This window comes from Leucoraja erinacea, unplaced genomic scaffold (genome assembly GCF_028641065.1).
Source record: "Leucoraja erinacea ecotype New England unplaced genomic scaffold, Leri_hhj_1 Leri_64S, whole genome shotgun sequence".
NCBI lineage: Eukaryota > Metazoa > Chordata > Chondrichthyes > Rajiformes > Rajidae > Leucoraja > Leucoraja erinaceus.
Window position 1 is genome coordinate 512,017 of NW_026576564.1, and position 27,138 is coordinate 539,154.

The window sequence follows — 27,138 nt, forward strand, 5'->3', positions numbered from 1 at the left end:
TATTAATTTACATTACAAAACCAGAAATTAGTATCCCAAACTTATTAAAGCTAATAAACCAATTCGGTGCACTTTCAGGATACAGAATAAATTGGAATAAAAGTGAAATTATGCCAATAAGGGAACATAACAAACAGATAATACAACAATTTCCATTTAAAGTAGTAAATGAAAAATTTAAATATCTAGGTATTTATGTAACTAAGATATATACATCATTATTTAAAGCAAATTTCCCCCCATTATTGAATAAACTACATAAGAATATCCAATACTGGAAAACACTACCTATTTCAATGGTTGGCAAAATTAATGCCATAAAAATGATTTTTTTACCGCAAATATTATACCTTTTTCAGACGATTCCGATATACCTGGCAAAAAACTTTTTTTTTAAATTGGACTCTATTGTTAATGATTTTATCTGGGATTATAAGAATCACAGGATAAACAAAAGACACCTGTGTAAATCAAAAAGTAATGGAGGCTTGGTTTTACCTAACTTTTTGTTTTATTTCTGGGCAGTTAATATTAAAAATATGAATTTCTGGTTGGAAGAAATAGACCAGCAACCAGACTGGTTAAAAATGGAAAAGGAAGATTGTCTACCTTTTGATATTGGTTCGATATTATTTGCTACGTCTAAATTAAACAAAAAAATTTATAGGGAAAACCCTATAATATTTAGTGCTATAAGAATTTGGAAACAATTAAAAAAGACATTAAAATTAGATAACTTATCACTTTTTCTTCCAATTGTGAATAATCCTTTGTTTAAGCCTTCATGGTTAGACGGGGGTTTTACACAATGGAAGAATTATGGAATTAAAAATATGGGACAACTTTACAAGGAAGGCACTTTTCTGACATTTCAGGAGTTGCAACCGACTTATGGACTTCGAGGAAATGATTATTTCAGATATCTTCAACTTAGAGATTATGTAAAATCGAATTCTCAAAATTTTCGAATTAGAAACTCAGAAATTCTTGATGAATGTTGGAACAAACATCCTAATACAGAAAAATTAATATCTTATATATATAATATCTTATTAGACAGTGACATTCCTTCGACGGACTTACACAGACAAACATGGGAAAAAGAATTAAATCAAGTAATAACGAAAGACACTTGGGAAGAAAGTTTACAACACATACATCAGTGTTCACTAAACGCCAGACATTCTCTAATACAATTTAAAGTAATACATAGGTTACATTATTCAAAAACAAAACTACATAAAATTTTTCAACATATCTCACCTATATGTGATAAATGTCAACATTTAGAAGCTACATTATCGCATATGTTTGCAAACTGTACAAAAATTAAAAAATTCTGGGTAAATATTTTTAGTATAATATCCAAAGTAACCAACACACAATTGGAACCAGATCCAAAATTAATAATACTCGGAATATTAGAATTAAATCAAACATTTAGAATAACACAAAGAAACTTTATTGATTATAGTTTAATAACAGGAAAAAAATTAATTCTAAAATTTTGGAAAGGCCCTACGGCCCCCACAATCAAAATGTGGATTATAGAAATGACGGAGACCTTAAACGTGGAAAGAATCAGATTTTCCCTGTTGGACAAACAGGAATTATTCGTTGGAACATGGTCTCCTTTTATTGATTACTTAAAGGGTCAGAATAGTTCAGCACAGGAACCTGACTAGCACTCGGGCTAAAGATCGGATGAAATGCTACACTCTGAAATGTACGAACATATCTCGAACGATGTTTTTTATTTTTAATAAATTTTTCCATTCTTCTTTAATTATCTCTTTCCCCCTTTTTTTGTTTTTGTTTTTGTTTTTGTTTTTCTTTCCTTTCTTTTCTTCCTTTACTTCATCTATCTCTTTAGTTCTATCTAGTTTTTAAAAAAAATGAAGAAAAAGGCAAAAAGTATTGGAGACAATGTAATAATAACTGACAATATTATCAATTTAAAAATGTAAGACAGTAATGATGTAATAGATTATGTACCTATCTCCAATAAAAAATATTTTCAAAAAAAAAAAAAAAAAAAAAAAAAAAGCAATGACTACCTGAAATTGGAGAGGTCAATGTTCATACCGCTGGGGTGTAAACTACCCAAGCAAAATATGAGGTGCTGCTCTTCCAATTTGCGGTGGGACTCACTCTGGCCATGGAGGAGGCCCAGGACAGAAAGGTCGGATTCGGAATGGGAGGGGGAGTTGAAGTGCTGAGCCACCGGGAGATCAGGTTGGTTAATGCGAACTGAGCGGAGGTGTTGGGCGAAGCGATCGCCAAGCCTGCGCTTGGTCTCACCGATGTAGAGCAGTTGACACCTAGAGCAGCGGATGCAATAGATGAGGTTGGAGGAGGTGCAGGTGAACCTCTGCCTCACCTGGAATGACTGCTTGGGTCCTTGGATGGAGTCGAGGGGGGAGGTAAAGCGACAAGTGTAGAATTTCCTGCGGTTGCAAGGGAAAGTACCAGGGGAGGGGGTGGTTTGGGAGGGAAGGGACGAATTGACCAGTGAGTTACGGAGGGAGCAGTCTTTGCGGAAAGCCGAAAGGGAAGGAGATGGGAAGATGTGGCGAGTGGTGGGATCTCGTTGGAGGTGGCGAAAATGTCGGAGGATTATCTGCTGTTTGTGACGGCTGGTGGGGTGGAAGGTGAGGACAAGGGGGACTCTGTCCTTGTTATGATTGGTGGGATGGGGACTGAGAGCAGAGTTCCAGGATATAGAGGAGACCCTGGTGAGAGCCTCATCTAGAGTCGAAGAGGGGAACCCCCGTTCCCTAAAGAATGAGGACATATCCGATGCCCTGGTTTGGAACACCTCATCCTGGGAGCAGATGCGGCGTAGACAGAGGAATTGGGAGTAGGGGATGGAGTCCTTACAGGAAACAGGGTGGGAAGAAGTGTAGTCCAGATAGCCATGGGAGTCAGTGGGTTTGTAGTAGATGTTGGTCAGTAGTCCCGCCAAACTGCCACTTTGTAAAATTTGCTGCTGACACAGTCCTCCTGTCTCTGCTTCCCAGCCACACACAACATCACAGCTCAGCCCTGCAGGACTTTATAGTATGGTGTGAAAAGTCTTGTCTTGAGCTAAATATAAGCAAAACCAAGGACATGATTGTGACTTTTTCCCCCCCAAACAGAGACAGATGGCTGAGGCAGCCACCACTATCATCCAGCAGGAGCCAGTGGAGATAGTGGAGGTATACAAATACCTGGGAACAGCCTTCGACAACCTGCTAAGGTTTTCCTCTAACATAGAGGAAATCCTTAAAAAGTGCCATCAGAGACAGTACCTACTCAGGAAGTTGAAGTCATTTGGGATTAACAAAGACATTCTCACCACATTCTACTACGCATTCATTGAAAATGTAATACCCTTCTCTTTCACTAGCTGGTTCCACTCCATCACCCTGCAATACAGAAACCGCCTGTTGAATGTGGTCAAGGTTTGCTCAAAAATCATTGAGCAGCCCGTCCGAACTCTCACTGCCCTATGCGACCAACAGTCTGTAAAGTTAACACGCAGGATTCTTCACGACCCCTCTCACATCCTGTTTCCTGAGTTTGAGTGGCTCCCCTCAGGACCCAGACTCCGCTGTCCGGGTTGCCGGACACAGAGGAGGAAGGCAACCTTCATCCCCAGGGCTGTCCGGCTTTTTAATGCTGATCACTGACTCATGAACATATGAAATGAAATAACCTTCTATATGCACTTTTTAATTGAAGCACAGGAAGCATTTTAAAAACTATTGCTATGTGTTGAATGTTGATGTGCGGTGTGTGGAGTGTGATTGTGGAATGCGTGTGCTGGTTGATTGTGCAGTACAGGTGCACAACCTTTTATCCGACGATCCAAATAACGAAAACCTCCGAATAGCGACATTTTTTCGGTCCTTGAAGAAAGGTCCTTGAAAACGTTCACCGAGGGCGGCCCGCAGAGGTGACAGCGGAACCTCTGGTCGGTCCTTGAAGAAAGGGGAACTAAATCCCCATTCATAAAAGAGAAGATGAGGGTATATTGCGCGGGAGGGTTAATAATTGACAATATGCTGCTGCCTGCCAGCTAGACTCACGATACACAGTGTATCGTGAGTCTTGCGTGGGAACTTTTTAACAGCGTGCAGGCAGCAGTAGATTGTTGCTCCCTTCAGTTTCACCCCACCTACACCCCTCTGCTTCCCGGCCATGTGTGTGACCCCTTCCCTCCCCTCTCCAGCTCCCCGCTCATTGCACCGGCGCGGGGGCTTTGTACTGTCTTCACGTCGCGATGCTAGCAGCACAGTGCCAGTCACCAGAGACGTCAGGACCAACGGAACACCGACCCCCAGGCCCACTGCAAGCACGGAGATCCCAGATCAGCAACTCCAGCCCAGCCCCGTTCCAACTCCAGAAGAACACGCTCCCCGTATGGGCAGAAGCTGATGGTGTGCAAGAATAACGTCTTGTTCTTGGGGTGGCGCAGCTCGGGCTGTGGGCGAACTGCCACTTGTCGCCGTAGCGGCCCATCGGGAAGCGGATTCCTCTGGAGTTGGAGGGGGGTATTGTGCTGTTTGATCGCCCCCTACTATTCCAGGGACAGGGAGACAGGACGTTCACCGAGGGCGGCCCGCAGGGTGACAGCGGAACCTCCGGTCGGTCCTGGAAGAAAGGGGAACTAAATCCCCATCCATAAAAGAGAAGGTGAGGGTATAATGCGCGGGAGGGTTAATAATTGACAATATGCTGCTACCTGCCCGCTAAGTTAAAAAGTTCCCACGGTAGACACGATACACAGTGTAGGCAGCAGCAGATTGTCGCTCCCTTCAGTTTCACCCCACCTACACCCCTCTACTTCCCGGCCATGTGTGTGACCCCATCCCTCCCCTCTCCAGCTCCCCGCTCATTGCACTGGCGCGGGGGCTTTGCACTGTCTTCACGTCGGCGATGGCTGCCAGCAGGTCAGTGCAGTCACCGGAGACGTCAGGACCAATTGGACGTCGACCACCAGGCCCGCCGCAAGCACGGAGATCCCAGAGACCCACAGCCGGCAGCAGCCCAGCCCAGCCCCGCTCCAACTACAGAGGAACCTGGGTTGCGGATGACGGGGCGCAGCTCGGGGCGTCGTAGGGGCCCATCGGGGAGCGGGTTCCTGTTGGTCCTGACGTCTCCGGCCACCTGCTATCCTCCGGGAACTGTACTGCCCTTGCAGGAGAGTGGGGTTGTTTGCAGTTGCAGAGGGAGGGGGCAAGGGCGGTACAGTTCCCAGTCTCACCTCCAGTCCAGGGGGGTGGCCGGAGACGTCAGGACCAACGGGACAGCGACCCCCAGGCCCACTGCAAGGACGGAGATCTCAGAGACCCACAACCAGCAGCAACTCCAGCCCAGCCCCGTTCCAATTCCAGAGGAACACGTAGGGGCAGAAGCTGATGGTGTGCAAGGTGTTCTTGGGGTGGCGCAGCTCGGGCTGTGGGCAAACTGCCACTTGTCGACATAGCGGCCATCGGGGAGCGGATTCCTCTGGAGTTGGAGGGGGAGGGGGGTATTGTGCTGTTTGATCGCCCCCTGCTATCCCAGGGACAGGGAGACACAGCGGCTTTTTAGACTGGTGGGCAATCACTTCCAAAGTTCTGCCCACACAGTCAGTACACCTCTCCTACACTGCATTTCATACAAACATTTATTCTGCAAGAAAAAACTACATTGAAGACTCAAACTCACGACCGAGTAACTGCCTGGATCAAGGCGCAAACTCGCGACCTTGCGGATATGAGCCGAACACTCTACCACTGAGCCAGCCATTAAAGTCTACGCTAAAAAAATTCCATTCCCAAGACCGACAAATTCTGAATTATGAAAAGTGTCTGGTCCCAAGGCTTTCGGATAAAAGGTTGTGCACCTGTATGTGTGCTGCTTATGTTTGTTGATTGTGTCCCTTTTTAAAAAGCTACTGTAATGCGCCCTTTTAAATTGCCCCTCGGGGACGAATAAAGTGCTTTGAATTGAATTGAATACTACAAACCCACTGACCCCCATCTCCTTCGGCTTTCTGCAGAGATTGCTCCCTCCGCAACTCCCTGGTCAATTCTTCCCTTCCCACCCAAACCACCCCCTCCTCTGGTACTTTCTCTTGCAACCGCAGGAAATGCTTCACTTGTCACTTTACCTCCCCCCTTGACTCCATCCAAGGACCCAAGCAGTCGTTCCAGGTGAGGCAGAGGTTCACCTGCACCTCCTCCAACCTCATCTATTGCATCCGCTGTTCCAGGTGTCAGCTGATCTAAATCGGTGAGACCAAGCGTAGGCTTGGCGATCGCTTCGCCCAACACCTCCGCTCAGTTTGCAATAACCAACCTGATCTCCCGGTGGCTCAGCACTTCAACTCCCCTTCTCATTCCCAATCCGACCTTTCTGTCCTGGGCCTCCTCCATGGCCAGAGTGAGGACCACCGTAAATTGGAGGAGCAGCACCTCATATTTCACTTGGGTAGTTTGCACCCCAGCAGTATGAACATTGACCTCGTCAATTTCAGGTAGTCCTTGCTTTTTCCCCTCCTTCCCCTCCCCTTCCCAGCTCTCCCACAGCCCACTGTCTCCACCTCTTCATTTCCTCTTCCTGCCACCCCACCCACACATCAGTCTGAAAAAGGGTCTCGACCCGAAACATCACCTATTCCTTCGCTCCATAGATGCTGCCTCACCCGCTGAGTTTCTCCAGCAACTCATATATTAACCTAGTCATTCCTGGGATCTTTCTTGTAACCCTCCTCTGGACCCTCTCCAATGCCAGAGCATCCTTCCTCAGATATGTGGCCCAAAACTGCTTACAATATTCCCAATGTGGTCTGGCCAGCACCTTATAACACCTCAGCATTACAACCTAATATATTATAGTCTAGCACTCTTTAGCTTCAGCTCCAACTCAATGATTAAGTTTGCTGATGACACTGTGGTGGTGGGCCTGATCTCAGACAACGACGAGAAGGCCTACCGGGAGGAGGTGGCTGATCTAGCACTCTGGTGCCAGGATAACAGCCTCCTCTTGAACATCAAAAAAACAAAGGAGCTGATCATGGACTTTAGGAGGGCACATCATCCGAGGACGTACACTCCATTGAGGATAAATGGGGATCCTGTGGATAGGGTGAACTGTTTTAAATATCTGGGAGTCCACATCTCCGAGGATATGACATGGGCATCACACGCATCAGCACTCGTGAGTAAGGCAAGGCAGCGCCTTTACCACCTCAGGCAATTGAGGAAATTCAGAGTGTCTCCGAGGATCCTACAGTGCTTCTACGCAGCGGCGGTGGAAAGCATCTTGTCCGGGAACATTATTATCTGGTTTGGGAATTGCTCTGCCCAGGACAAGAAGGCTCTGCAGAGAGTAGTGCGTTCGGCCGAACGCACTATGGGAACTTCACTCACCACCCTGCAGGAACTATACATCAGGAGGTGCAACTCCAGAGCAAACAAGATCATGGGAGACCCCTTCCACCCCTGCAACGGACTGTTCCAGCTGCTACGGTCACGCAAACACCTTCGTTGCCATGCGGTGAGAACGGAGAGGTTGAGAAGGAGTTTCTTCCCAGAGGCCATTCGAACTGTAAACGCCTATCTCACCAGGGACTAACTCTACTGAACGTTTTTCCTTCCATTATTTATTATGTAAAAGAATATGTGTGTTATGATTGTGTTTATAATTTGTTTGGTTGTTTTGGTGTTTGTCTTTTGCACAAAGTCCGCGAGCATTGCCACTTTCATTTCACTGCACATCTCGTATGTGTATGTGACAAATAAACTTGACTTGACTTGACTTTAAATAAATGCTAGTGTTGCATTCACCTTCCTTACTTTGCTGCTTCCAAGATGGATCCCAACCCAGGTGGCAGTTTGTGTGTTTGCCACAGAAGCAGTTCTACAAACACATAACAATCGCTTCACACTCTTCAATCTCTGCTGCTCCACCAACATTTCTTACTTTAAATATAATTTACCTTGCGTAGTTCCTTTATCATGTGTCTATACACTGTAAATGGTTCAATGGTAACCATGTATTGTCTTTCTGCTGACTGGTTAGCACGCAACAAAGTTTTTCATCGCACCGTAGCACATGTGACAATAAACTGTAACTGTAAATACCAATTTCACTTACAGATTAACTTTTGGGGAATCCTGCACCAACATTCCCAAGTCCTGAGCATCTCCGATTTCTGAATTCTCTTTCCATTTAGTAAATAATCGACATCTTTATTCCTACTACCAAAATTCATGACTCCACACTTTGCTCCACTATATTCCATCTGCCACTTCTCTGCCCACTGTCCCAACCTGTCCAAGTCCTTCTGCAGAGTCCCTGCTTTCTCTACACTACCTGCCCTTCCACCTATCTTCATATCATTTACAACCTTGGCCACAAAGCCTTCAATCCTCTCGTCCAAACCATTAATATACAACGTGAAGAGCAGCGGCCCCAGCACCGACTCCTGCGGAACTCCACTAGTTACTGGCAGCCAACCAGAAAAAGCCGCCTGCATTGCCACTCTTTGTCTTCTGCCATCCAGCCAACCTGCTATCCATGCTACACAAAAATGCTGGAGAAACTCAGCGGGTGCAGCAGCATCTATGGAGCGAAGGAAATAGGCAACGTTTCGGGCCAAAACCCATCCATGCTATTATCTGCCCTTTGATACAATGGGCTCTCATCATCTATAGCAGCCTCACATGTGGCACCTTATCAAAGGCTTTCTGAAAATCCAGGTAAAGCACATCTACTGACTCTCCTTTGTCTGTTCTGCTATTTAATTCCTCAAAGAATTCCAACAGGTTCGTCAGCCAAGATCTCCCCTTCACTAAACCATGCTGACTTTGGCCGACTTTATTGTGAGCTTCTAAATACTCGGAAACATCATTTATAATGGACTCTAAAATCTTCCCAACCACTGAAGTCAGACTAACCGGCCTATAGTCTCATCTCTTCTGCCTCACTGCCTTCTTGAATAGCGTAGAAATAGTTGCAGTTTTATAATCATCTGGAACCACCCTTGACTCTACTGATTCTTGAATGATCACAACTAATGCCTCTAAATCTCGAAACAATCTCTAAAACTACCTCTCTCAGAGCCCTGCCTTACTCTGACAATGGAGAGGCCTAGGGCACAAAGGTCAGTGTGGGAATGGGAAGGGGAATTCGAATGTTTGGCACTGGTAGATCAGGTAGATCCAGGTGGACTGAGCGAAGGTGTTCAGCAAAACGATCTGCGTTTGGTCTTGCCGATGTATAAGAGTCCACATCTCAAATAACAGATAGAGTAGATGAGGTTGGAGGAGGTGCAAATGAATCTCTGCCTAACCTTTGAGGACTGGCGAGGAAGAAGGTATAGGGACAAATGTTGCATCTCCTGCAGTTGCAGGAGATAGTACCTGGGGAGGGGGTGGTTTGGGTGGGAAGGGATGAGTTAACCAGGGGGTGGCAGAGGGAATGGCCTCTGTGGAAGGCAGAAAGGGGTGGAGATGGGAAGATGTGGATAGGGGTGGGATCCCATTGGATGTGGCGAAAATGTTGGAGGATTATGTGTTGTATGGGATGGCTGATGGGGTGGAAGGTAATAGCTAGGGGGACTCTGTCTCTGTTGTAACTAGGGGAGGGGGGACAAGGGCAGAGCTGCAAGGTACCGAGGGCACATGAGTGAGGGTCTCATCTATGATGGGAGAGGGGAACCCCCATTCCCTAAAGAATGAGGACATCTCTGATGTTGTGGGTTTGGAACACCTCATCTTGGGCGCAGATGCAGCATAGATTGAGGGATTGGGAGTAAGGGATAGAGTCTTTGCAGGAAGCAGGGTGGGAAGAAGTGTAGCCGAGATAATTGTGGGAGTCGGTGGGTTTGTAATAGAACTGCAGGTACTGGTTTACATGGAAGACAGACAAAGTGCTGGAGTAACTCAGTGGGACAGGCGTATCTCTGGGTAGAACGAATGGGTGACGTTTTGTGTTGCGACCCTTCAAACAGAGTCAGGGGAGAGGGAGACATAGAGACCCTTCCTTATCTATAAATTAAGATACAAATGAAGGTCATTTCATGCTGCCTGGGCAAGGCCAGCAGCATAATGAGTCACACCCTTGCCACTCCCTCTTCTTCCCTCTCCCATCCGGCAAAAGGTACATTCAGGGACAGTTTCTTCCCAGCTGTTATCAGGCAACTGAACCATCCTATCACAACTAGAGAGCAGTGGTGACCTGCTTTCTACCACATTGGTGACCCTCGGACTATCATAGATCGGACTTTGCTGGCTTTGCCTTGCACTAAACGTTATTCCCTTATCATGGATCTGTGCTGTAAATGGCCTGAAGTCCCACACCACCAGGATCGGGAACAGCTACTTGTCCTTGAACCGACCCGCACAACTCTAATCCTACCTCGGCAACAGAACACCACGCTCTCCCCGTGACCGGCGAGGGGTTTCTCCAAGATCTTCTGTCTCCTCCCACACTTCAAAGACTTCCAAGTTTTGTATGTTAATTGGCTTGGTATAAATGTATAGGGAGGTTTCACGGCAGTCAGGTCGCGACCCATGACCCGTACTGTTGCTACGCTACTCCAAGTGGAGTACACGCGATGAACTGCAGGTAAGCACTTACCATCAAAGATCTTATAGCAGATCTTTGCTTACCATTGTTTCCAGCGTAGCAGGCCCGTTAAAACCCGCTGAAATTGTCCATTTTTGCGCTGTAAATAATGATGGAAATCAGGATAAGCGTGAGAGGCATTTAGCCAACTTCACAATTCCAGAAGTGAGGAGAAATGGCGGTAGATAGAAGCGAGAGCTGAAGGGACAACAACAGCCAGAGTGCTTGGTGAACATTGGCCGTTTGCTCACGTGTTTTTCTTGATTTCTTTGGCATCTAAAAAGTTTCAGAAGTGATAAATCTGGCTGTAATTTTTTTTAATCGCCCAAGTGGGTTTTTACATACAAAATGAAAACGCATCTGAAGAAAAATTTACAACCAGATTGATCACTTCTGAAACTTTTTAGATACCAAAGGAATCAAGATAAAACACAAATAATGCCTTACTTGATGAAATGCAGTGAGCAAACGCGATAATTCCCAATATTTTCAATTCCGATATCTGCACGGCCAATGTTTACCAAGCACTTTAGCTGTTGTTGTCCCTTCAGTTCTCGCTTCTCTATACCTTCATTTCGCTTCACGTTTTGAATTCTAAAGTCGGGTACGATGTCTCTCACACTTACCCCGACTCCCACAATGTTTTCAGCGCAAAAATTCAACATTTTGGCGGTTTTTAACAAGTAGGAAAGTACGCGTTTCTTGCATTAATAACATATACCGGAATAGACGGATGTCCTCCAGATGGATTGAGCGGCTCCGTGCCTCAAGCCCTATGACCCAGTGACCTTACGTGCAACCCCCCTATAAAATGTAAAATTGTGTCCAATTTGTTTCCGTGGACCGAAACGTCGCCCATTCCTTTTCTCCAGAGATGCTGCTGCCTCACCCGCTGAGTTACTCCAGCATTTTGTGTCTGTCTACCATTCTGTGAGTTGTCCGAGTCGGTGAACCTGTGATGCTGCTGCAAGATTGCAAACAAGATTCTCATTGTATTTAAGAAGGAACTGCAGATGCTGGAAAACCGAAGGTAGACAAAGGTGCTGGAGAAACTCAGCGGGTGCAGCAGCATCTATGGAGCGAAGGACATGGGCAACGTTTCGGGCCGGGTCTGAAGAAGGGTTTCGGTCCGAAACGTTGCCTATTTCCTTCGCTCCATAGATGCTGCTGCACCCGCTGAGTTTCTCCGGCACTTTTGTCTAGCTAAGATTCTCATTGTACCTGCAGCACTATCACTATCCGTCCCTATCGGTGCCTTTGAGTGAACCGTGCACGCCAATCGCTGGGTCTCCGACCAACACAACCCTTCACCCTTCACCGTTTCCCCATCCTAACCACAACACTCCCCTGCCAGAAATCCACTTATTTCGGCCATCGTTCTGTTCCCGGCGCGCTAATCGTACACAAACACCTTAAATACTCACCGATCCGGAATGTGCGGGCGTGAAGAAGCGAATGCCCCCTCGGATGTGGTTCCTGGACACGGCGCGGGGAATCTTCTCCTTGGCGCAGCAAGGGACCCGGAATTCACCAGCACAATAAAACGTACAACAGGGCTTGGAGGGGAAGCATTTCATTTTAACCACAGAGCACGGAGACAGGCCCTTCGGCCCACCACATCCTGTCTGTACTCACGATAGACACAGAATGCTGGAGGAACTCAGCGGGACAGGCTGCATCTCTGGAGAGAAGGAATTGGTATCTGGAGCTAAGAAGAGTCGAGATCCTTCTTCAGACTCGACCAGAAATGTCGCCCATTCCTTCTCTCCAGAGATGCTGCCCGTCCCGCTGAGTTACTCCAGCATTTTGTGTCTGTCTTCGGTGTAAACCAGCATCTGCAGTTCCTTCCTGCATCCTTTCACTTCTGCATGGACCCGCTCCCCTCTCCCACCCCCAGATTCACACACTGTTTGGGGGGGAGCAGCTTCCTACTATCTCCACCCTCCCGTGTCTTCACCACAAACCGCGGCGGATGTTGCCAATAACACAGATTGTTGATTAGTGCGGGTGTCGGGGTTTATGGAGAGAAGACAGGAGAATGGGGTTGAGCGGGAAAGATAGATCAGCCATGGCTGAATGGTGGAGACATGATGGGCCGAACGGCCTAATTCTGCTCCTATCACATGAATTCGTGAACTTATTTTTAGGGGGGATCAGGACCGCGGTTTTCCAACGTTCAAAACTGAGACACACCCGATGAGATATGAAAGCCGCTGCCAGAGACACTGCAGCCAGTCCACCAGGGCTGGAGAAGGATAAGCAGCGATGTGCCGCCGCCAGCATCAGGTCAGGGACAGGGGGTTGCCCTGGTGGGACAGCAGCTGGGACTAGACGGGCTGAGCGGCAATTCCATGCCACAACAATTCCGATTAGCGTTGTTTTTGTTCAGGTGGAGATTAGCTCCCCTTCCCCTCCCCCCCACACTGACCCTCACCCTCCACAATGACCCCCACACCCCTCACCTCACCCTTCTACTATCTCTGGCTCACCCTGCCCTCACCCCCCCTCACCCCCTCACCCCCCCTCTCCCTCCCTCCCTGCCCTCACCCCCTCGACCCCCCCTCTCTCATCCCAGCCCGACCCGCGACCCGCGACCACTCACCGGACTCCAGCGGCTCCGGCTGCGGGCGTGGAGCGGAGGGGAGGCGGCGGCCCCCGCGGGGTGGAGCCGGCAGTGGGAGGGACGGGGCTGGAGATGAAGGGGAGGTGAGAGGGAGAAGCGGGTGGAGATGGGGAGAGAAGACAGAGAGGGGGGGGGGGGAGAGGGGGGGGTGGGGGGTGTTGGTGGGGGTGGGGATGGGGAGGAGAAGACAGAGAGGGGGGGGTGGGAGAGGAAAGGTGGGGAGAGGGGGGGGGGTGGGGAGAGGGTGTGGGGGGGGGGTGGGGGAGAGGGGGGGGGGTGGGGGTGTGAGGGGGTGAGGGGAGGGGGTGATGGTGAGGGTGCGGGGGGGGTGAGGGGTGAGGGGGTGGGGGTGAGGATGTGGGGTGAGGGTGAGGATGTGGGGGTGAGGGGGTGTGGGGTGTGGGGGTGGGGGTGAGGGGGTGGGGGGTGTGGGGGTGAGGGGTGTGGAGGTGAGGGTGTGGGGGTGAGGGTGTGGGGGGGGGGGGGGGGGTGGGCGAGCGGGTCACGTGGTGTGGGGGTGGGGGGGGGGGTGGGTGGGGGGGTGTGGGGGGTGGGGGGGGGTGGGGTGGGTAGGGGGGGGGGGTGGGGGGGGGGGGGGGGGGGGGGGGGGGGGGTGGGGGTGGGGGGTGGGGGGGGGGGGGTGGGGGGGGGGGGGGTGTGGGGGGGGGGGGGTGTGTGGGTGTGGGGGTGGGGGTGGGGGGGTGGGGGTGAGGGTGTGGGGGTGAAGAGGGGAGTGGGAGAAAAGAGTAAAGGTGTGTGGGAAATGGGGAGTGTGGAGAAGGTGGGGAAAGGATGGGTGTGATGGGGGAGGAGGTGTTGGGAGGGAGGGTGAGGAAGGGAATAAGGGTGCATCAGACCACGTCGGCCTTGGCATGCTAATTACGCGGCCTCGTGGTCGCGTCGAGGCGCGATGGTCCCGTGAAGGTCGCGCGCGACTTCACGCGTCCGCACAGCCGTCTGGAGCGTGTGACATCATTTGAAGATGGACACAAAATGCTGGAGTAACTCAGCGGGACAGGCAGCATCTCTGGAGAGAAGGAATGGGTGATGTTTCATGTTGAGATTCTTCTTCAGTCTGAAAGAAGGGTCTTGACCCGAAACGTCACCCATTGCTTCTCTCCAGCGATGCTGCCGGTCCCACTGAGTTACTCCAGCATTTTGTCTGCAATTTTCTTGGCCCCGCTCTGGGAGAGGAAGTGGGGGCGGATCCGGACCGCAACGGCCGTGATCCCCAGGCCGAGCCCGGTGATCGTTTGCCTGCTTCTGCTGCTGTTGGAGGTGAGACGTTGCATCTCGCCAGGGTCTTGGGCCTGTCCCACCTTGGCCGTCAGTTACACGACAGGCCGTTGGCGGGCGAAGATTTCGTTCGCTACAAAAATTTCAGAGCCCCGCGCGATGTCGCATAGAACTCCGTGCGCCTCAACGCGACGACGAGGTCGCGTAATTTGCGTGCCAAGGACACCTACGTGGGACAGGCACTTTATTCATCTCATACAATACAATACAATACAGTTTTATTCGTCACATTGCACATAGAGTGCAAGTGAAATGAATTTGCCAGCAGCGGTACAATGATAAAGAACACACAATACACAATAAAACTGTAACACAAACATCCCCCACAGCATTCATTCATCACTGTGGTGGAAGGCACACAATTTGTCCAGTCCTCCTCCATTTCCCCCCGTGGTTGGGACCTCAACCCTCCACAGCCGTCGCTGCTGCGGGCGTCCAGATGTACAGACAGGTAAAAGTCCAGGTAAGTCCAGGATCGGCTCTTCCCCACCGGAGACCGTCGCTTTAGGATGGTGTAGGCCGCAGGCCGGCGGTCGAAGATTTAAAGTCCCTGCCGCGCCGCAGCCAGAAGCGCCGCAGACCGCAGGGCCGGCGGTCGAAGCTCCCCTCCAGGGGTGATGGTAAGTCCATGCCGGGCCCGCGGTAGAAGTTGGCCGCGGGCCGGCATTTGGAGCTTCTTCTTCCCCCACGAGGGATCCCGGGCTGCGGACACCACACCTGCAATTAGCCCATAATCCCACCACTTTCCAACCCATCATCTTGTTCCAATGGCTTTTAAATGTAACTGTTCCCACTTCCACTCCCCCTGGCAGTTCCGTCCCTACACCCTCTGTGTGAAAACATCCTGCCTACTTTAAATCTTTTCTGAGAGAGGGTCCAGCACTGGTGACAGAAGGGACAGGAGATGCTGAAGTGTGTAGAACAGTGTGTAGGAAGGAACTGCAGATGCTGCTTTATACCTCATTCTTCATGAGAGAAATAGATCGGGTAGATACACTGTCTCTTGCCCAGAGTAGGGGAATCGAGGACCAGAGGACATAGGTTCAAGGTGAATGGAAAAAGATTTAACAGGAATATGAGGAGTAACGTTTTCACACAAAGGGTGGTGGGTGTATGGAACGAGCTGCCAGAGGAGGTAGTTGAGGCTGGGACTATCCCAATGTTTAAGAAACAGACAGGTACATGGATATGGGACTGAAGAAGGGTTTCGGCCTGAAACTTTGCATATTTCCTTCGCTTCATTGATGCTGCTGCACCCGCTGAGTTTCTCCAGCATTTTTGTGTACCTTCAGGTACATGGATAGGACAGGTTTGGAGGGATCTGGACAGGTGGGACTAGTGTAGCTGGGACATTTTGGCCGGTGTGGGCAAGTTGGGATGAAAGGCCAGTTTCCACACTGTATCACTCTATGACTCTATAACTCTATGACTATACCAAAGATAGGCACAAAGTGTTGATTCAGGCAGCATCTCTGGAGAAAAAGGATGGGTGACGTTTTGGGTGGGACCCTTCATCAGACAACTGCAGATACTGGCTTGAGGTAATGAGTGAGTGGCCTCCTACTTGTCCTGTTTTGTCATGTTTCTTGTGCAAGAGGATGGTTGTAATGGTTTCCCCAGAGGTGGCGGGCTGTGGGGTCACTGGCAGTGCCTCTATGGACAATCTGTGACCTCCTCAGCTGAAGAAAGTAAACACTAGGAATGTGGGGAGAGGGCAGTACGGACTGGCGGAGATGGTGCCATCAATATGGCAGGGGGATATCACGTGGGGGGGGGGGGGGGGGGGGGGGGAGGGGGCCCTACAAGGACAGTGGGTTACTTGGGACCAAAGGAATCACAAACACTGCAACTATGATATAAAAACAGAACAAGCTGGAAACTCTCAGCAGGTCAGGCAGCATCTGTGGGAAGAGAATCAGAGTTGATGTTAGTTCTGACGAAGGCTCTTCAACCTGATTCATGGATTCCCCCGGAAGCTGCTGAGAATGTCCAGCTTTTCTGTCCTCATGTAAGGGGTGGTGGAGTTGATTAAGGTCCTCAATCAACATGCCTTCACCCTGGAGAAGGAGGTTGGGTCAGGCAGACATATGTCATTGTGGAGTAGTTGAGGAGGAGGTAGTTGAGGAGGACACATGCCATGGGTACACTAGGGTTGATAAATCTCTGGTGTTGATGAGATGCAAGCCAGGACACTGTAGGAAGCAAGGGGGGAGATATCTGGGGCCATGGTGGCCTCATTACCCACCATTGCTGCCAGAATATAGGGAAATAGTTTGTCTTCAAGTCAAGTCAAGACAATCCTTTATTGTCATTCAGACCTTTCAGTCTGAACGAAGTTTCGTGCCTTGCAGTCATAACATAGAATAAAATAACAAAAACACACAATAAACACAGATTTAACATCCACCACAGTGAGTTCACCTCCTCACTGTGATGGAAGGCACAAGTTTTAAAGTCCTTGCATCCTTGTTCTCCCTCTGAGCTGAGGCGATCCAGGCTTCCAATGTTGTGACCCCGCCGGGTCCCGCGGCTGAATCCGAGCTCCGCGAACGGACCGGTTCAAACTCCGTGGCCCGGGGCGGTCGAAGCTGCCGAAGCTGCCGCCCTCCAGTCCAGCGGACGAAGCTGTTGTTGCGGGAGCTCCAGAAAAACAGGTCACCAACCTGTGACCTGCGAGCTCCCGACGCTGTCGTCCACTGGGCCCGCGGCCGAGGCTCTGAGTCGGGTCACCGCCGCCGGAACGCCACAAAGTCGGCCAGCCCTGCGTTGGTAAGTCCTGGCTGGCTCTGCCTCCTTAGTTCAACTTGGGATAAGCCAGGAAACACGTGACTGTAAACCGAACATCAATGGTGGGGACGTTATTGCCCAAAAGCCTATGGGATAAGATTTTCCCACATCCGGATGTTGAGGGGCAGGTCAAGCATGAATTTGTGTGTGCGGGGGAGGGGGTCCATGTCTCACTAATCTGGTTTGCATTTTTCCAGGAGGTTACTAAGGGGGCAGTAGATGTTCCTGCAAGGGCTTCAGTGAGGGATCTGGCAATGTCCCAGGCGGATCCAGAGGGTTGTGGGACATCGGACCCAAAGTGAGTTGAGTAATTGGATCAAAAAAGGACTTCACATGTAGGGGATCAAGGGACATATTTATGAAGGAAATCAGAAGGGCAAAAAGGGGGCAGGAGATAGCTCTGACAAATAAAACAAGGAAAATCCAGAGAGTTCAGTTTAGAGATACAGCATGGAAACAGGCCCTTCAGCCCACCGGGTCTGTACCGACCAGCGATCCCTGCACATTTACACTATCCTACACACACATTACATTTATACCAAGCCAATTAACCTACAAACCTGGACGTCTTTGGAGTGTGGGACACCAAAGATCTCGGAGAAAACCCACGCAGGTCACAGGGAGAAAGTACAAACCTCATACAGAGATCACCCGTAGTCAGGATCAAACCCGGGTCTCTGGTGCTGTGAGGCAGCAACTCTACTGCTGCGCCACCGCGTTGCCTGAGTTTAAGGGGCAGAGGGTGACTAGAGGGAGAATAAAGCCACTCAGAAACCAAAGCGGTCACTATGTGGAGCTGCAGTGGATGGCCACAGTCCCCAATGAATTCTCCTGCGAGTTTACCCTGGAGATAGACATCAAGACTGGGGAATTGGGTCAATGAATGGAAATGTCACAAGGGCAGGGCAATACGGTTAAAGAGGTGCTGGATGTCTTCATAAATCTCCTGGGCCTGATCAGATATATCTGAGGACACTGTGGGAAGCGAGGGAAGGACTTGCAGGAGCCCTGGCTGATTTATCTGAAACTTTGTCAGACACGGGGCGGGCTGTTAAATGACCAGAGACTGGCTAGTTTAGTTTAGTTTAGTTTAGTTTAGTTTAGTTTACAGATACAGGGCGGAAACAGGCCCTTCGGCCCACCGGGTCCGTGCCGACCAACAATCCACAAACACTACACTATCCTCCACACACTAGGGAAAATGTTACATTTACACCAACCCAATTAACCAACAAACCTGCACGTGTGGGTGGAAACTGGAGAATCTCAGAGAAAACCCACGCAGGTCACGGGGAGAAGGTACAAACTGGAGAACGAGCAGATGGAACTATAGGGGGGGTTGCACGGTGGTCACCGGGTGATAGGGCTCGACGCATGGAGCTGCTAAATCCATCTGGAGGACATCCGTCTATTCCGGTATATGTTATTAATGCAAGAAACGCGTACTTTCCTACCTGTTAAAAAACGCCAAAATGTTGAATTTTTGCGCTGAAATAAATTGTGTGAGTCGGGGTAAGTGTGAGAGACATCGTACCCAACTTCAGAATTCCAAACGTGAAGCGAAATGAAGGTATAGAGAAGCGAGAACTGAAGGGACAACAGCAGCTAAAGTGCTTGGTAAACATTGGCCGTGCACATATCGGAATTGAAAATATTGGGAATGATCGCGTTTGCTCACTGCATTTCATCAAGTAAGGCATTATTTGTGTTTTTTCTTGATTCCTTTGGTATCTAAAAATTCTCAGAAGTGATAAATCTGGCTGTAAATTTTTCTTCAGATGCGTTTTCATTTTGTATGTAAAAACCCACTTGGGAACCATGGGCGATTTAAAAAAATTACAGCCAGATTTATCATTTCTGAAACTTTTTAGATGCCAAAGGAATCAAGAAAAAACACAAATAATGCCTTACTTGATGAAATGCAGTGAGCAAACGGCCAATGTTCGCCAAGCACTCTGGCCGTTGTTGTCCCTTCAGCTCTCGCTTCTATCTACCGTCATTTCTCCTCACTTTTGGAATTCTGAAGTTGGCTAAATGTCTCACACGCTTATCCCGATTTCCATCATTATTTACAGCGCAACAATGGACAATTTCAGCGGTGGGGTTTTAACGGGCCCGCTACGCTGGAAACAATGGTAAGTGCCTACCCGCAGTTCATCGCGTGTACTCCACTTGGAGTAGCGTAGAAACAGTACGGGTAATGGGTCGTGACCCGACTGCCGTGAAACCTCCCTATAGACAGACCGGTGACCCTAATGTCTGTGGTAGGCAAGTTTGTGGAGAGGGATAACATACACATGCATTTGGATAGACGGGCTGATTAGGAATAGTCAATATGGTTTTGTACATGAGTGATCGTGCCATGAATCTGATTGAGTTTTTTGAAGGAGTGACGGGGACAAACTGTTGTGTTTAATTCTTGTCTCCTCCACTATAGGAAAGATGGCATCAAGCTGGAAAAAGTGCAGAGAACATTTATGCATGTTGCCAGGAGTTTTTATAGGGAGAGGTTGGGCAGGCTATGACTTTATTCCTTGGAACGCAGGAGGCTGTGGGGTGATGTTATAGAGGTGTATAAAATGATGAGGGGGCGAGGCACAGTCTTTTTCCTAGGGTGGGGCAATCGAGAACCAGAGGATATAATGAAGGAGGCAACTGCAGATGCTGGTTTAAACCAGAGAAAGACATAAAAAGCTGGAGTAACTCAGCAGGACAGGCAGCATCTCTGGAGAGAAGGAAAAGATGATGTTTCGGGTCGAGACCCTTCTTCAGACTGGAAGCCAGGCATTGAAGAAAGCAATCTATCAGAGGATGTAGTGTCAATCAGAGGATATCATTGTGGACAGTGCAACAGACAGGGGAAAGGGAGCGGGAACTGGTGTATCTTGCTCCAATACCCATGTGCTGAAGGGCAGGAGCGCCTGCCTGTATGTCCCAGGGCAATGTGTTGTAGGTCAGGACCAGCAGGAATGCAGGACATTAGTAGTGGACTCCACACTCAGGGGGCATCTGTATCAGGTTGGGGTGGATCAGGAAGCTCACAAGCGGATTATTTGGAAGTCTCAGCCCTCCAAAGAGCAGCAGATGTTTGAAATGTTCACCCACGGCACAATCCTGCCATTCTCCCATTACACCCACCCCTCTTCTATGCCCTGGGTTACAGAGTTGCTGACAATGGCCCTGGCATCTCTGATTGTCAGCGACAGCCAGCGCTTTCCCAGTAACTCGATCGGCAAGCTCCCTGTGGAACGTTGGTACAGCATTGTTCCCGCAGGCCCGTGTTTCATTTCACACTCACATTCTCACCAATAACTCAGCCTACAGTCACTGTATTACTGCTCAAGTACAAATGTTGATGATGGATTGAACAGGTTGCAATCCTCAGAAAATGGTGATTTATCATTAATGTTTTATTATTATTAATGTTTAGTGTTTTCTGAGTCATTCGTAACTGTCACTGTGTGTCATGTTGTTACTTGTGGGTGGAGCACCAAGGCAAATTCCTTGTATGTGAATACTTGGCCAATAAACTTACTTACTTACTTACTTACTTGAAAGAGGAGACGAAGAGGGTAAAATTATGAAAGCTACAATAACGAGGAAGGAACTTGCTCAGAGTCAGACAGTTTAATGTTGCAGTGACGTACCTTGTTCACATGAAGCTCACAGTATAACAGCGTAAACAGTACACATAATACAACAAGAAATACAAGTTGAAGGCAGAAGGAAGGTACTGCAATCTGAAAACTAGAGTGTAAAAATCAGAATAGCCAAAGGAGTTGTAGTGTGTGGCTGGGTGTGAGATGGAGAATTGGTTCAGGAGTCTGATAGCCGTGGTGAACAAACTGTTCTGAAGTCGGGGCGGGCATCTGAGCTTTCAACCTCCTGTATCTTCTCCCAGAAGGTGGAAGAGAGTAATGGGAATGGCAAGGGTGGTGGGCATTGTTGACCGTTATTCCAGGCTTGCTGTTGTGAGGATGGACTGGATGGAAGGAACGGCCAAACTTGCAATGGACTGGATTGTGTTCATCACCCTCTGCAGGTTGAGGCAGTGAAGAGCAGAGCGGGTGCCACAGCATCCCTCAGAATACTTTCTGTCATGCATCTGTAGAGGTTCAACAGAATACTTGTGGACATTCCAAATCTTTTCATACATAAGGGAGGAGCTGGCTAAAGTTAATTGGGATGGGACCCTTCCACTAGGAATGACGGGTGAACAGCAATGGCTGGAATTTCAGGGAACAAGTTCAAGTTCAAGTTCAAGTGAGTTTATTGTCATGTGTCCCTGATAGGACAATGAAATTCTTGCTTTGCTTCAACACACAGAACATAGTAGGCATGAATACAGAACAGATCAGTGTGTCCATATACCATTATATAAATATATACACACATGAATAAATAAACTGATAAAGTGCAAATAACAGATAATGGGCTATTAATGTTCAGGGTTTTGTCCGAGCCAAGTTTAATAGCCTGATAGCTATTCCTGAACCTGGTTGTTGCAGTCTTCAGGCTCCTGTACCTTCTACCTGAAGGTAGCGGGGAGATGAGTGTGTGGCCAGGATGGTGTGAGTCCTTAATTCGGAAGATGCAGGATCTTTGCATTCCAAAGAGGAAGAAAGATTGCAACTGGAGAATGAGGTGACCGTGGCTGACAAGGGAAGTCAAAGACAGAGTAAAAGTAAAAGAGAAGGCACACACAGGCATCATAGTCACGATAAGTTGGGAAGCTGGGAAGCTTTTAAAGAACAACCAAAGGTAATTAAAAAGGCAGTATGGGGAGAAAAGATGAAGTAAGCTAGCCAATAATATAAACGCAGATTGCAAGAATTTCTTCCGATATATAAAGAATAAGAAAGAGGTAAGATTAGCAGTTAGACTGCTGGGACATGATGCTAGAGAAGTGATAATGGGGAATAAAGAAATGGCAGAGGAATATGTTTTTTGCATCAGTTTTCATGGCAGAAGACACCAGCAACATGCCTGAAATTCAAGAGAGTCAGGATTGGAAGTTAGTGGAGTTGCTATTAATAAGGAGAAGGTTGTGGGAAACTGAAAGGTCTGCAGGGGGATATGACACGGGGACTGCACCCTATGGTTCTGACAGAGGAGGCTTTTGAGATTGTGGAGCATTAGTTGTGATCTTTCAAGAATCACTAGGGTGATCACTAGGGTGGTTCAAGATGATTGGAAAATTGCAAATTTTATTCTGCTGTTGAAGAAGGCAGAAGAGTGGAAACTATAGGCCGTTTAGTGGTTGGTAAGTTTATAAAGTCCATTATCAAGGATGAGGTTTCTGAATATTCAGCAGCACATGATAGAATTAGGCCAAAGGCAGCATGGGTTTGTGAAGGGGAGATCTTGCCTGACAAACCTGTTGGAATTCTTTCGGGTTTGTTTTGAGGAATTTAATTCTATGAGGAAGTAAATAGCGGGACAGACAAAGGAGAGTCCGGAGGTGTTGTTTACCTGGAATTTCAGAAAGCCTTTGCTAAGGTGCTGCACATGAGGCTGCTTAGGAAGCTGAGAGCCAAATGTATCAAGGGGCAGATACTAGCATGGATAGCAGGTTGGCTGGATGGCAGAAGGCAAAGAGTGGCAGTGAAGGGGGCTTTTTGTGGTTGGCTGCCAGTGACTAGTGGAGTTCCGCAAGGCTCAGGCTGGGGCCGCTGCTCTTCATGTTGTATATTGATGATTTGGACAAGGGGATTGAAGGCTTTGTTGCAAATTTTGCAGATTATACAAAGGTACGTGGAGGGGCAGGCAGTGTAGAGACAGCAGGGACTCTGCAGAAGGACTTGGACAGGTTGGGAGAGCGGGCAGAGAAGTGGCAGATGGAATGTTCAGATTCAGATTCAGATTCAGATTCAGAAAACTTTATTGTCTGTCGTAACAGAAAATCTTCTTTGACGTGGCTCAACATACAGACAGGACAATGTACTGATAAGCAGTCATACAACACAGATTTCTGCGAGCACACACAGTGTGTATCGATCTTAAAAGCAAATATAAAGATTAAAAACTGTAAAAATAGACAAGATAAAAGTTGTGGATACGTGTAAAGTGACAATGCGTCAGGGTTCATTTGTCCATTGTTCATTTTTTATTTAAGTTGTTTATGGCAATGGGTATGAATGAGTTTTTGTGGATGTTTTTCTTGGATAGGGGGACTTTATATCGGCGGCCTGATGGCAGAAGTTGGAAAGACTTGTGCAGGGGGTGGGTGGGATCCTGTGTAATGAGGTTGGCTTTCCTTTTAACTGCCTGGGTGTGGAGTACTGATAATTGATTTTGAGTTTTGCCAGTTATTTTGCTTGCCTGATTGATGATCCGGGAAAGCTTTGATTTGTCTTTGACAGAGGTGAGGGTGAACCAGGATGTGATGTTAAAGGTGAGTACAGATTCTATAAGTGATTTATAGACAGTTGTTAAAATGTCCTGTCTGACATCAAAGCTCCTGAGTTTCCTCAGCAGGAACAGGCGTTGCTGTGCCTTCTGGTACACAGAGTCTGTGTGCTGGGAGAAGGACAGGCGGTTGTGTAACAAAGTGTGGAGTCATGCATTTTGGTCGTAGGAATAAAGGCGTAGACTATTTACTAAATGGGGAGAGAATCCAGAAATCGGAGTTGCAAAGGGACTTGGGAGTGTTAGTATAGGATTTCCAAAAAGGTTAATTTGCAAGTCGAATTGGTAGTAAGGAAGGCGAATGCAATGCTAGCATTTATTTCAAGAGTATACAAAAACAGGGATGTAATGCTGAGGCTCTATAAGACTGTAAGGCCACAATATTGCGAGCAGTTTTGGGCACCATATGTGAGGAAGGGTGTGCTGGCTCTGGAGAGGGTCCAAATGAGATTTACGAGAATTATCCCAGGAATGAGTGGGTTAACATATGACGAGCGTTTGAAGGCACTAGGCCGATATTCGCTGCGGTTTAGAAGGATTAGGGGGGACCAGTTAACCTGACATCAGTGGTGGGGAAGATGCTGGAGTTAATTATAAAAGATGAAATAGCGACACATTTGGATAGCAGTAGGTCCGAGTCAGCATGGATTTACGAAGGGGAAATCATGCTTGATTAATCTTCTGACATTTTTTGAGGATGTAACTAGGAAAATGGACAAGGGAGAGCCAGTGGATGTAGTGTACCTAGACTTTCAGAAAGCATTTGATAAGGTCCCACATAGGAGATTAGTGGGAAAAATTAGAGCACATGGTATTGGGGCTAGAGTGCTGACATGGATAGAGAAGTGGTTGACAGACAGGAAACAAAGAGTAGGGATTAACAGGTCCCTTTCAGAATGGCAGGCAGTGACTAGTGGGGTACCGCAAGGCTCGGTGCTGGGACCACAGCTATTTACAATATATGTTAATAATTTAGCTGAAGGGATTACAAGTAACATTAGCAAATTTGTAGATGACACAAAGCTGGGTGGCAGTGTGAACTGTGAGGAGGATGCTGTGAGAATGCAGGGTGACTTGGACAGGTTGGGTTAGTGGGCAGATGCATGGCAGATGCAGTTTAATGTGGATAAATGTGAGGTTATCCACTTTGGTAGCAAAAACAGGAAGACAGATTATTATCTGAATGGTGTTAAATTGGGAAAATGGGATGTACAACAGGATCTGGGGGTCCTTGTTCATCAGTCAATGAAAGTGAACATGCAGGTACAGCAGGCAGTGAAGAAAGCGAATGGCATGTTGGCCTTCATAACAAGAGGAGTTGAGTATAGCAGCAAAGAGGTCCTTCTGCAGTTATACAGGGCCCAATTGAGACCACACCTTGGAAGTTCTGGTGTGCAGTTTTGGTCCCCTATATTGAGGAAGGATATTCTTGCTATTGAGGGAGTGCAGCGTAGGTTCACATGGTTAACTCCTGGGATGGTGGGACTGTCATATGCTGAGAGAATGAAATGACTGGGCTTGTATACTCTGGAATTTAGAAGGATGAGAGGGAATCTTATTGAAATGTATAAGATTGCTAAGGGTTTGGAAACTTGTTCCCGATGTTGGGGGAGTCCAGAACCAGGGACCAAAGTTTAAGAATAAGGAGTAAGCCATTTAGAACGGAGACGAGGAAACACTTTTTCACACAGTGTGTTGTGAGTGTGGAATTCTCTGACTCAAAGGGCAGTGGAGGCCGGTTCTCTGGATACTTTCAAGAGAGAACTAGAAAGGGCTCTTAAACATAGCGTATATGGGGATATGGGGAGAAGGCAGGAACGGGGTACTGATTGAGGATGATCATATTGAACGGCAGTGCTGGCTCGAATGGCTAAATGGCCTACTGTGCACCTATTGTCTAGTGTCTATTGACCTCGTTGAAATTTACCGAATAGTGACAGGCCTGGATAGAGTGGATTTAGGATTTAGATGTGGAGAGGGTGTTTCCTCGAATGGGAGAGTCTAGGAGCAGAGGTCATAGCTTCAGAATTAAAGGGCGTTTTTTTTATGAAGGAGATGAGGAGGAATTGCTTATATCCCGAGGGTGATGAATCTGTGGAATTCATTGCCACAGAAGGCTGTGGTGGCCAGGTCAGTGGATATATTTAAAGCAGAGATTGACAGATCCTTCAATATCAAGGATGTCAGGGGTTACAGGGAGAAGGCAGGAGAATGGGGTTGAGAAGAAAAGATAGATCAGATGATTGGTGGAGTAAACTTGATGGGCCTAATTTTGCTTCTGGAATTTATGGACATGAACACCTCAGAAAAGACATTTGGCTGAATGGTAGTGAGCAAGAAACTACCACCGCATGTGAAACTTCACCAGTTTGGACTTGGAGAGCCATCGTCTGAAGTGCTTGAGTCTTTGTGCATCAATTTCCACATCCTCTCAGTGAAAAGCTACTTCATCAGATCCCTTTGATCCCTGCACCCACTGAATGCGATGAGAGGGAAAGAGTCTTGAGGTTTCAAATCCGTACTGTTTGACCAGTACAGAAGTGAAGAGATGGTTCAGTGGTACTTCATCGTCATTTGCCTACATACAGTGACATTAGTCAAGCCAAGCCAAGCCACTTTTATTTCTATAGCACATTTAAAAAACAACTCTTGATGGCCAAAGTGCTTTATATTGGTAGAGGTACTAACATTATACAATATTGGTTCATAGATTAAGTACATACATAAATACATACATATAGCCCTCCCCCAGAGGACGTCAAGAAAGGCTTACATAGAACCATAGAAATTAGGTGCAGGAGTAGGCCATTCGGCCCTTCGAGCCTGCACCGCCATTCAATATGATCGTGGATGATCATCCAACTCAGCTTGAGAGTAAAGATGAGTTTTAAGTCTCGACTTAAAAGAGTCGATGGAGGTGGCAGTTCTGATGGGAAGAGGGATGCTGTTCCACAGTGTAGGAGCTGCAACGGCAAAGGTGCAGTCGCCCCTGAGCTTATGCCTGCCCATGCCTAGGATGTTCAGTCGGTCGGTGGGGGCGCTGCAAGCCGGCGCCCTGTCAGCAGCGTGTCCGTTTATTTCAATTTTTTTTGTTTTTTTAGTATGTTTTAAAGTATGTTTTTTGTGTTTCTTTGTGTGTCTTGTGTAGGAGGGTGTGGGGGGTGAGGGGGAAACCGCTTTGGTCGCTTCCTCCATGGAGAGGCAACTTTTTCCAGGTCGCCTCCCCCGTGGCCTAACAGCGAGGATCGGCGCGGCCTTTCCCGGAGACGCGCCCGGGGCTTCAGCGGCGGGCGCAGCGTGGACTCTCGCCGTGGAGCGGGCGAGCCCTCGCTGGGGCTCGCCGAAGGGGAGCGCTCCGTTTCGCTGGCCCGCGGCAGCCGGCAGCCTGAAGCCGTGGTCTGCAGAGCTCCAGCTGGCGC

The 27,138-nt window shown here is 48.2% G+C and overlaps 1 protein-coding gene across 2 annotated transcripts in view; it reads right to left on the reverse strand.

Annotated features, from left to right (window-relative positions):
- Positions 1-13,332, reverse strand: part of LOC129694398 (excitatory amino acid transporter 1-like) — a 43,550-nt gene extending 30,218 nt beyond the window's left edge. Inside the window, exons 1-2 of one of the 2 annotated variants that reach the window (XM_055631102.1) lie at positions 13,208-13,332; positions 12,030-12,161 (exon numbers count right to left, since the gene is read on the reverse strand). The gene's annotated coding sequence lies outside the window, so the exon portion shown is untranslated. Of the gene's footprint in view, positions 1-12,029; positions 12,977-13,207 lie in introns of those variants that run through there. The other variant, XM_055631101.1, reaches the window with a different exon arrangement.
- Positions 13,333-27,138: the final 13,806 nt, after the last annotated feature.